At 41.2% G+C, this 12,048-nt stretch overlaps 1 protein-coding gene across 1 annotated transcript in view; it reads left to right on the top strand.

The window, feature by feature from the left end:
• Positions 1 to 12,048, top strand: part of brinp1 (bone morphogenetic protein/retinoic acid inducible neural-specific 1) — a 109,240-nt gene that overhangs the window by 77,400 nt on the left and 19,792 nt on the right. The gene's annotated exons all lie outside the window — the stretch shown is intronic.

Raw genomic sequence — 12,048 nt, 5'->3', positions numbered from 1 at the left:
AAACCTAATTTTAAAGCGTTACCAAATTTGCTGACACATTTCACATCTTCATCCTAAAATATTTGAGGTGTGGTGGCACTGTTTGAAGTTTGTGTCTCTGAGTGACAGATAACACAATGCCACTATGACAGTGTCTGGATATTCCCTCTGCTTTCACTTAGAATTAGATTCAAAAAGTGAAGCACAATCTGACACCGCACAAGCTATCAAACCCTTCTGCCTTTCTCTCTGCAGGGCTTGGTTAATGTTTGGCAAACCTTGAGCATTTTCCTCCCCTTTTCCCTCCCAACAGTCACTAAAATGAGAGATGACACTGGAACGTTTTTTCGCATTAGATTTCACGCATGGCTTTGCACAGCCTTTGATCTGGCAACAAAAAACCTTCCATTGCTTAAACTTAATATAACAGAAAAGTGTTTTTATTTTCTTACATTTGCGGGATGTTAGTGAGTACATACGATAAGTGGTGCTTTACTGGCACCATTAATATAAGCTACTATTTGTGGACATATGATATGAGTGTATTGATCTGCGTCAGAATAAATGATTCTCATTGGTGGAGGATGTGCATCACTGCTGAACCTTAGAAGATTTATGTGAAAGCGCTGAGCAAACAAATGAGCTTCTATCAGTGCATGAGTCAATGTACACATTTTAAGGTATAGTTTGCGACTTTGGAGGTTGCAATGGTCCCATTTGCAGACTTTGTTTATGTTCACCCAAAACTACATGCATTCATTTGACATGCATGTTGAAATGTTACTGGATCAAACTAGATGAAGAGCATCATATGATCTTCATAGATTCTACTGACCTTTGATTATTAAACTCTTCACATCTCAGTCTGAAGAACTAATTCTCAAGAGCTGAACAGAGAATCTCTTAAGTGAGAAGTATTTTTTTATTATTCCTAAAGGTGCACTATGTAACTTTTCTGCTTGTCTCCATGGAGATGTCCTTGCTTTGCCATACTTTCGCAGTATGGCATTATAGTTATATATCTCCATGGTGACGCCAGGTTGGATCTGTTGAGAGATGAGACCGCTCAGTGTAAGAATCCATGTTTTTAAAGGTATTTTTGAGAAATTAAAACCAAAAATGACATAAACGGAAGATAGATGAAACAAAAACATCCACAAAGACAAGAAGATGTCAAACTTCCACCAAAAATGTTCTACTTTTTTAAAAAAAAAATTCTGTCTTGTCTAATATCTTGGGTTGGTCCTAGACTCCCAACTAAAGTTTGATAAACACTATCCAAAACAATACAAATACATCTAAATTGCTTTAAACTAATCCCATAGTATATTGTGAACCAGGCGGCCCTGCGGTGCATGCACGCTATGATCATCTCTCATATTTCATACTGCGTGGCAGCATGGGCCCCGGCAGCTCCCTCAGCCACAAAGTAAATTGGTTCATCAAGCAATCAAAATTATGGATAGAAAACCAATCCACTTTCATCACTGCCACATCTTTAAGAATTATGTTTCTCGTTTTCTCAAATGTGTTAATAACTTAATAACTAATAACCCTGAACCACTTGATACATTTAAACACAGATTAAACAGCAGGAGAGGGACAAAGGAACCTCAGACCAAATCTAGCAGTGCAGGACGTCTCCTGGACAATCAAGATGTCCCTATAAGAGCTATAAACTGTGGAACTCACTAGCCATTCAAATCAAACGCATTTCTGTTGTAAAAAAAAGAAAAGGCTGAAAGAAAATCTAAACTAGACCCACCTGTAAGTGTTATAAACGTGTGTAAGTGAGGGAAACGCCCAACAAGAGACAGGAGCTGAAAATTTGCACTTGCTATAAACATTGTATGTATCGCATTAACTATGACTGCATTGTCACACACACACGCACACACACACACGCACACATGCATGCACGCACACACACACACACACGCGCGCACGCGCACGCACACGCACGCGCACGCACGCACGCACACACGCACGCACACACACACACACCTACACGCACACGCACACACACACTCACACACACACACACCTACACGCACACGCACACACACACACACGCACACATGCATGCACGCACACACACACACACACGCACGCACGCGCACACGCACGCGCACGCACGCACACACGCACGCACACACACACACACACACACACACACACATACACGCACCTACACACACACACACACACACACACACGCACACTCACACACACACACACCTACACGCACACACACACACAAACACACACACATACACACACCTACACACACGCACACACCTACACGCACACACACACACACACTCACACACTCACACACACGCACACACCTACACACACACACGCATACACACACCTACACACACACACACACACACACCTACACACACGCACCTACACACACGCACACACACACACACACGCGCACACACACACGCACACACCTACACACACACACACACACACACACACGCATACACACACCTACACACACACGCACACACACACACACACACACAAACGCGCACACACACACACCTACACGCGCACACACACACACAGCACACACATTACAGTAGTTATATCTGTGGGAGTCTGAATTGTTTTGTTGCCTAACAGCTGCAGATGCTGAATAGTTGCATGTATTTCTGCCTCTTCAGGTGCACTAAGAACACAGGGGATTTTTCACTTGTTATTCACACATGACCTCTAAGCCACACCTAAATTATAGATGGGTTTGCTGAGTGTTTTTACCTGGTGCATAGCTAATAGTCTATAAGCAGAAGGACGGAGAGGCCACGTTGGAACAAGCAGTGAATGTTCTTATGTCTTTATGTTCTTCCTCTCTCTTTCTGATTGTGTTCAAATTGGACCATATTTATTCCACAAAACAACAGCCAAATCTACAGCCAGGTGAGGACACAGGCCGCATAAGGAGTTTCTTTTGTTCCGGATGATACATTTGGTTTCTAAATGTGGTTGAGATTCCTTAAAGGTTAGTTTTAATCATTGTTTTGCCTTTAATGTTTTGCAAATAATGTTCTACTGTAATGCCTGCCTGTAATGGTGTAAAATGTATATATCGCCATGGAGACAAGCAGATGACACAAATAGGCTTTTATAGCTATAACTTCAGTTTTTATTTATTTTTAATTAGTGATAGTAAAAAGAACAATGACAAAAAAAAACTGTGAGGTGGAACATCCAAGACAAATATATTAAAACAGATGAACATTGCATTTACACAAGTACAAACAAAAACTGACTGCTTTGCCTTTACCTGCCCCAACATCCTCTCACATGCAATATTCGGGCATAATGGGCTCCCTCCACATGTTCAGAATAAGTCACGTCTCACCAGTCTAGTATACTTATTACTCTGAACATAGGCCTGCTCAAATAAGGCACTTGTCCTTTCTCCACAGTAGACAGTCTGAATGAGCAAGGTAGGTCACAACCAGCCCTTCAAGAACTCAAACACCTTGTTTTTTAAGAATAAAACATCTCCTTTAGTCAAACAGGTGGTGGACCCTCAAGTGCTAAACTTACATAGTGCACATTTAAGAGAAGGTAAGAAAAGACTTGTTCTTGTCCAGAGTGTTACTTACTTACATTGGTAGCTTCTTATGTTTGGATTACCTGTTTACCATGTTTACTCACTGACCACAATTTAAAAAGGCTGTGGCATCTTGTATTTTTATGTCACATATAAAACTTGATCAGATCTTTTTGCTCACCCATTATTCTTGCGTCTACAAAACACAAATTTAAACAAATATAAAGACACCAGTTGTTAACATGCCATCACTACTTTCAAGGTGAAGCCAAGTGCATGTGCACTACTATGAATTAGTCATAGCACTGGTAACTGGTTAGGATTAGGGGAAATTCTTTATAAGTTAAAGGCGCAATGGACAATTTTTCGGCGATTTGAGAATGCAGGCTGAAGTGCGCATGCGCACTCCCCCGTGCGGACTGATACAACACACACGTGCGTTTGTTTATTAGCGCGACGGATCGCATCGCATCTCTCGTCTCCCGTAGATTTTCGTCTCTTATGAGTCAGCTCGAACTGTCTTTCTCCGTCTTCATTTTGTCCCGTACACTGAGGGAACTATATTATGATAGATCAATGCGCTTAGGCACGCGGAAACGTGGGGACGAGCTGCACGCGGCTGCAGGTGAGCGGTAGCTGCGTTTTATGATTGATACGTGGCAGGACTAATCAGCAGTCCACACCACGAGGAAATAAGACTCAGATTCGGGCCCAAAAAATCATCCATTCAACCTTTAAGGAAAATTGCAGAGTGATATTTGGGGTGCACAGTTGCAGAGCGGCGAGAGCTCTCATCTCCCAATAAGGAAATCATGGGTTTGATTCCAGAGTTAGACCAACATCACATGATCTCTCTGGGTCTGCATGTCCTCCCTGTGTAACCGTGGGTTCTCTCGGCATTCTCCGGCTTCTTCTCACCGTCCAAACACGTGCATATGGCAACTCTAAATTGGCCCTAATAAATTAATGCAAAAGTTAATGGTTGCCTCTAGGTTAACCCTGGGACGAGCTGGCCCCTGTCCAGGGTGTACCCCGCCTAAGGCCCAAATTCTATCCCCACTGGGATAGGCGCCAGTCACCCGCGGCCCATAACAGGAACAAGTGATATTAAAATGTACTGCTTGAATAATATTTATTTGTTCTTGTTTATGCGCATATATCTTTTTATGGATTGTTTACTGAATGCTACGCTAAAATGATTGTGTTTCATCCACAAAGTTATTCTTTATAATATTGCTGTATTTTTTAAATCAGAAACAAAGTTTGAGTTTGCATTGTAAATCGTTGTGAAGTGCCAAAAAGCTTCTTACCTGGAAACACATGATAAAGTGGATAGGAATAATTTAAATCATTCAGCACAAGCACAAAAGAGGTACAGCAATGGAAAAAAGCCTAGTTATTATGTGCAAGTATGCAGGCTGCATTATGGAATTTCAGATAAGGTCATTTTTTATAATTGTATGTGGTAGCCCCAATAGATTGTTAATTAATTCTATAGGACCTGCCTGGTTTCATTATTTCATAACCTTTTAAAATTACTCTCCTCTCTCTATTGGGATATACTGGATCTATTTGATACAAACCTGAACTGAATTATTTATTAACTATATAGAAACTAACTCAAATAAGCATAAACTATCTGTAAAATATATCTTCCTCATTCCCTACTATACACTGACTCCTTTGTTGTTTTCTTCTATATCGAGGACGGGTCATAGCCTGGGTTGAATTATTTTAGCATGAACAGTTTTCCAAAAACATTCACTCCTATTATTTTTTGTTTCCCTCCTGGAAAAAATAAATTGCACTTAATGCATCCTCCTAGCCCCAAAAAGGCAGCACTAAATATGTCTCAATCTTATGAAGTGACATGCTTGGATGTTCATGTTTTTATCACGAGGTGCCCACATAGCAGCGGCAGTGGACTGCAATATTCAAGCACCTTTTAGCTATTTATTGCACTATACTAGATCATTTAGAAGAAGATCATCTTTTATTTTCCATTGCTAAACATGAGGAAAAAACATTTTTTGTTTAAAAAATATCTTAGTCTTGCACTTGAAATACATGGAATTACAACTCAATTGTATGTAGAGATTACATTATAAATTCACTCAAGAGTATTATGCCATTATGCCCATGCAACTGATAATGCAAATCTGCAGTTGTGTCCTCGGGCACTGTGCATTGCCTGGAAATATCTTTAGTGACTGTGTGATTATAAAGGCATATGCTTGTTTTTCCTCTGCATATCCCTTTCACTTTGAAGTATTTTTGCTAAGGTTAGAACCTGAGGCGGAGTTAGACATTGAACACTTTGACCAGAACATCAGAGGTGGTAATATTTACTTACATTTACTAGAGATACTTTTTCAAGAAATTGCACTTCTTGGAGTAACTTTGTATATATTTTTGCACAAAGTAGAAGTCTTACTTTTAGCAGACTCTTGCCTCAATGAGCTCCGGCTTGTCCTGTAGTTGCTCCGCTTTAGCCTCGTAGATGAATAAAACCTCTCCTCTGTCACCGTTACACTGTGAGAGAGAAACTTTACTTCATTTGTTTCTCAGCACATGTTCTAAATGCCTCTTTTTTCCAGCCCATCTTCCCTTTATTTATGCCCTATCCTTTTTACTAAACGTTGTCGGCTTAATGATGTAGAAAAGGCCTTTTTGTTAGATCCATGGTCAGATGTGCTCCGTTTGCTGTAAACATTGCACACTTGCTACACTCCGGCCCACTTTCTACATGCGGCCAATCATACACCAGTTCAACAAAACTAACCAATGAGACAGCAGGTGAAGATATCCATTATTCAATCAGAGAAGGAGAAGAGCATTTCAGACGGGCAGCCAATCAGTGCTCAGAGCAGGCATAGAGGAGAGGGTCAGTCTCAGCTCTGCACAAATGACACATTTTCACATGAAACGACTGCTGTTTAATAAAAAGCTCTGCGACAAACAATACGGACTGTGCAATCTTTAATTTAAAAAAAAGTTTAAACATAAAAAGAACAAGATTTTACATTTTACACTTGGTTCAGAACCGTCCTGAAGCTAGATTATTTTAAAGATAGAGTGCATGATCTTTTATCCCCCACCCTCTCAACCACACTGACATCGTGCAACCTGATGTTTTTATTTTTCATGTTGACTCGTAGATCATTTTGGAATGGGAAATCCTTAATCAAAGGCGGTTTCTATTTTGTGCGGGTGTGACCATAAAGCTGGCCATCCCATGCACTCATCATTTCTGCACCTGCCATGTATTCACACACATTTGTCTTATTGATGATGTTGGTGTTGTGGGATCTTAACAAATTAAGGTTCTGCAGTATTAATCAATTTGTATTTGGGAACGGAAAAGAATGAAGAATACGTTGATAGAGCACAGATTTGAAACCATGGAAACAGAATATAGTGCACTTGCCGTAGCTGCACATGTGATGAGCAACAATCTACTGCAAAAAAGCAGTTTTCAGCTGTACCAATAAATGGAATGTCATATTACACTTTGATCTATTTTAAAATAGACATGTGCAAACTTTTATGAGCTTTTAATCATTTTATAATGATTTCCCTCACAATTAGCCTGCTAAGATATTCAGATTGATTCATGTATGTTTGAGTGATTCTGTATTTTATTACATTTGAAGTACTCAGATAAGTTTTCATGAAAATACTTTGCTTGTTGTGGTGAAATGTCAGTCCATTTTAGATACATTTTATTCATTTCATTTTTATTTGCAATGAACAAAAGGTAAAATCATGATCTACATATTTTTTTTCTTTCTTTTTTAAAACTAATTACCATAAATAAACCATAATATGTCTTCATTGTGCTATATCCATTTAAAATTATCATTATGAAACCATGCTATTTCTCCATAGATATCTGTGACCAACTGCATTTCACATCTAAAGCCTGTTACATTTGCTTAGTGCAAGTGCTGTACTGTAGATGGGCTTTGGTGCAGATGAAAGAGGTGGGCCAAGACACAGCATGATTACCCCCAAGTGCACTGGCGTGTGCATACAGATTACATATGATTTAAAAATCATCCGCTTCTTGTGGAAAGACTGGACAACGACAATCCAAAAATATCTCTTGGTTTCCAGTTGTGACTTTCATATGTAGAAATAATCAAATGTGTGCTACCGACTTTTGCATTTAGGAATGTTTGATGTAGTTTCAGAGATAATTCCAGTCTTTTGATCTGATGCCAGTTTGTAGTTCATCGTGACACTTTGAGGGTAGCTGCATCTCTTAAAGCTCAAATGGAAATGTCAGGGCTTGTCATATATGTCTCCTCCCCCTCTCCAGGGTTCTTGTAAAACATGTGATTTCTGTAAACAGTGTGTGTGTGTGTGTGTGTGTGTGTGTGTCAGTGTGTGTGTGTGTGTGTGTGTGTGTGTGCATGTATATCACCAGCTGAGGCTCCGTGCCACTGCGGTGCAGGGACACATGGCAGCACATGACAGAACAGCTTGAAGAGTGCAACTCAAGTACTGCTGTAGCCAATGGTTACCATGCCTCTAATTACATGCTGAAGCAGCCTTTTTGTTTGTATTTTCCAAGGAAGAATGCAGCTTGTACTGTCGAGACTCTGCTTCAGACTGAAAAGTGCATTAATCCTACTGTCAGCGTGTACCAGGGAAAAAGAAAGAAGTAATCACAAACTTTCTTTTAGCCTGACTCAACTTCTGTCTATGTCCTATTCACGGAGCACGACTGGCAATAACTCAACTGCATCTACTTGTTCTGCTCCAATCTGCCTGGCCCGCTCAATCCAACAATTGCTCAACATGCAATTTCAGCACTTCCTTTTCTCAGAAATTTGTAGCACCAGCATCACATGCCAGGATAATTTTCATATGTAATTTATACTTTATATGGAACCTTACAGCACCTGCACGGAACAAGCTTTTTAGATACTTTCACATAAAAAAATCTCCTCTGAAGTAATCAAATGTGTGAAGTACAAACTTTTCTCTTCAGAAGGTGTGATCTGCTTATGCAAACACCTCCATTACACGGTAAAAGGTTTTTGCCAAATCTGTGTTCTTTTGCACTATCGCTGATGCATGTTATGATATGTTATGTTATTGCCTTTGTTCAGGTGAAATCACTTTTACAGATGCATCATCTCGCAACAACATTACAGATGCATCACTAATTATTTGATAGTAATTAGATTGTGTTATAACATGTAATTTATAATGCAATGCACTGGTCTGTTGGATAACAATTTTAAACTATTTTGTAGTGATGGGCTAAACGAAAGTGTGTCGAGCTGTGTCACTTTAAGAAAAGTCACATGACTAACACTGCTGTGTCTGTGGTGTTCCCGATAATATAATACATCCATGGGTGTTCCTCGTGTCAGAAGTGCCACTGAGGCTCAAGTCTGTCGCTGTGTCTCTGTTTTGTGGTTTATTGGTGATAAAGGTTTGCCAGTTCCTCTGATGGATAATTGAGGTCTTTCACAAGAATAACCTCTGCAAGCGCTATTTGACTATAATTCAATTTGAATCACTGTATTTCTTACATTACAGCCTACTTTATTGTACAATAGGCTATTATTTGCTTTAATTGCTGAGATTGAGTTACCTTCTGACTAAGTTATCTCTTATTGTTGATCATCAGAACGCATTCTGATTCATTGTTTGTATTAGAATGAACAAGCCCAGTGTTGTGTTAAAGTGAGTCCATGAGAAGCAGTAGGAGAAGCAGTAGGCCTACCTTTTTAAGATCACCAGATGGCGCAATAGAGTGCACCAACACAGTGTCAATGATGCATTAACACAGTATTAGAAATGTGTAATACACACCTTGATGCGTATCATTACTATTTTGTTCACACATTTCCCCTCAAGAATCAACCCACTCTATTGTTATAGAAACAAAACTATGTACTCTACATTATCTGTTTTTATAGTTGTAAAGCACTCTGAGTTACATTTTGTATGAGTAGTTCTATACAAATACATCTTGATTGATACGTATACAAAATAAAATAAGGGAATAACGATTGAATAGGTAATTTAGCTACAGTGTTTCCACTGTGTTGTGGACAAAGAGCCCTTACGCCAGCTGCAGTAGATGCTGACATTGTCTGCCTCATCAGGTTTAAACATATACTGCGATTAGGTCAGGCAGGTTTGGTCTAAAGAGAATGAAGTAATCTTCCAGTTCAAAGGTCTTCATTGGTAATTTAATGCCCCCATTCAAGTATCACACTTTATTGCACCAATGGCTTAAGTAATGATTATTTTGCGAAATTGTGGCCACACAATGGTCAATTAATCTTTAATGAAAGTGCAACTTATGAGGCGGAGCATCACATTGCAATAAGCAGGCAAGCACTTGCCAAAGTATTTACAAGCCTCAGTGGTGGTCTCTACCCACCATCTATCACAACGTAAAAACAGCACTTCTGGAAAGGACCTCATAAAAAGGCCAAAGTAACAGCAACAGTTTCCATCTTTTAGTATTCACTCTATGTTTAAATGCCTGTGTTCCTTAGCGCAAGTGTATGAAATATATTTGCAACTGATGTGTGCAATGAGATTAAGTGCCTTTTTGAGTTATTTATTTAGAGCAGGCCCAGAATATGGGGTTGCAAGGAATTATGCGCACTGACAGAGCATGAAGTTGGAGGGTATCTAAACAGCTGCACAGGAATTCCAATATGCTCTATTTTCATCAGAACTCCTTAATGATCACATGTTACCTCCCCTTTCCAATTCCAGTCCTGTTCCCAACATCTGCCGCCCTCCCCACAAAATAGACTAGTGCTTCTGTACTAATTATTGTCATCATAGTTTCCTCTCTCAACCGATCCGAACCACTTCCATAAACAAAATAAAGAGTGTGATTGATAGAGTGAATAAGAGCTATGATAGGGTTGCTTAAATTTGAGCGAGGTGGAAGTGTAGGATTGTGTAACAAAGGATACAAACATAGCCAAATCTGGCAATTCAAATGTCCTTTGTTTTCTAAAACTCGATATGCCAAGTAGTGTGTTTGTTTCATTAGGCCCGAGCTCCAGCAGGGCGGAGGGCCTATTGCTCCCGCAACGCTGCCGAAGGCAGCGTTGCAACTGTCTGACCAAACATGCGGGCACAGCCCGCATGTTTGGTACCCCGTCGCCCCTGGCAAGTACAGTGAACTAGCCCATGCCGAAGGCATGGATCATGCATACTTACTCCTGCTATGACAGAAATAGTCAACAATGAGTGAATGGGCGTAGCCCATTCACTCATTGTTGACAACAGCAGCGCGAAGCGCTGCATTCCTCCAAAATCACTCCTGGCATCGTCCCGTACGCGAGAATCCATGCCGCAGGCATGGGCCATGCTTGTATCTGCTCAAATCAATGGAAGTCTATGGGGAGTGGGCGGGGCATCCCGACGGAATAGGGAGTGACGAGCGCGTAAGCGCTCGTAATGATGATTCCACCCCATGGCGGCATCGGGAAGGCTTAGAGCTTTCAAACGATGTATAATTTGTTGTTATAGTGGAAACGGCTATATTGTTTTTGCTAAAAATATTATTATTAGGCCCGAGCCCCAGCAGGGCGGAGGGCCTATTGCTCCCGCAACGCTGCCTTCGGCAGCGTTGCAACTGTCTGACCAAACATGCGGGCGCAGCCCGCATGTTTGGTGCCCCGTCGCCCCTGGCAAGTACAGTGAACTAGCCCATGCCGAAGGCATGGATCATGCATACTTACTCCTGCTATGACAGAAATAGTCAACAATTAGTGAAGGGCGTAGCCGCAGGCATGGGCCATGCTTGTATCTGCTCAAATCAATGGAAGTCTATGGGGAGTGGGCGGGGCATCCCGACGGAATAGGGAGTGACGAGCGCGTAAGCGCTCGTAATGATGATTCCACCCCATGGCGGCATCGGGAAGGCTTAGAGCTTTCAAACGATGTATAATTTGTTGTTATAGTGGAAACGGCTATATTGTTTTTGCTAAAAATATTATTATTATTAGGCCCGAGCCCCAGCAGGGGGAGGGCCTATTGCTCCCGCAACGCTGCCGAAGGCAGCGTTGCAACTGTCTGACCAAACATGCGGGCGCAGCCCGCATGTTTGGTACCCCGTCGCCCCTAGCAAGTACAGTGAACTAGCCCATGCCGAAGGCATGGATCATGCATACTTACTCCTGCTATGACAGAAATAGTCAACAATTAGTGAATGGGCGTAGCCCATTCACTAATTGTTGACAACAGCAGCGCGAAGCGCTGCATTCCTCCAAAAACCCTCCTGGCATCGTCCCGTACGCGAGAATCCATGCCGCAGGCATGGGCCATGCTTGTATCTGCTCAAATCAATGGAAGTCTATGGGGAGTGGGCGGGGCATCCCGACGGAATAGGGAGTGACGAGCGCGTAAGCGCTCGTAATGATGATTCCACCCCATGGCGGCATCGGGAAGGCTTAGAGCTTTCAAACGATGTATCATTTGTTGTTATAGTAAAAACGGCTATATTG

The sequence above is a fragment of the Eucyclogobius newberryi genome, unplaced genomic scaffold, assembly GCF_026437365.1.
Source record: "Eucyclogobius newberryi isolate DKJ021-1_F unplaced genomic scaffold, fEucNew1.0.hap1 SCAF_2, whole genome shotgun sequence".
Taxonomy (NCBI): Eukaryota; Metazoa; Chordata; class Actinopteri; order Gobiiformes; family Gobiidae; genus Eucyclogobius; species Eucyclogobius newberryi.
The sequence above is the reverse complement of the archived record's forward strand: the minus strand, read 5'-3'. Positions and strand labels throughout refer to the sequence as shown.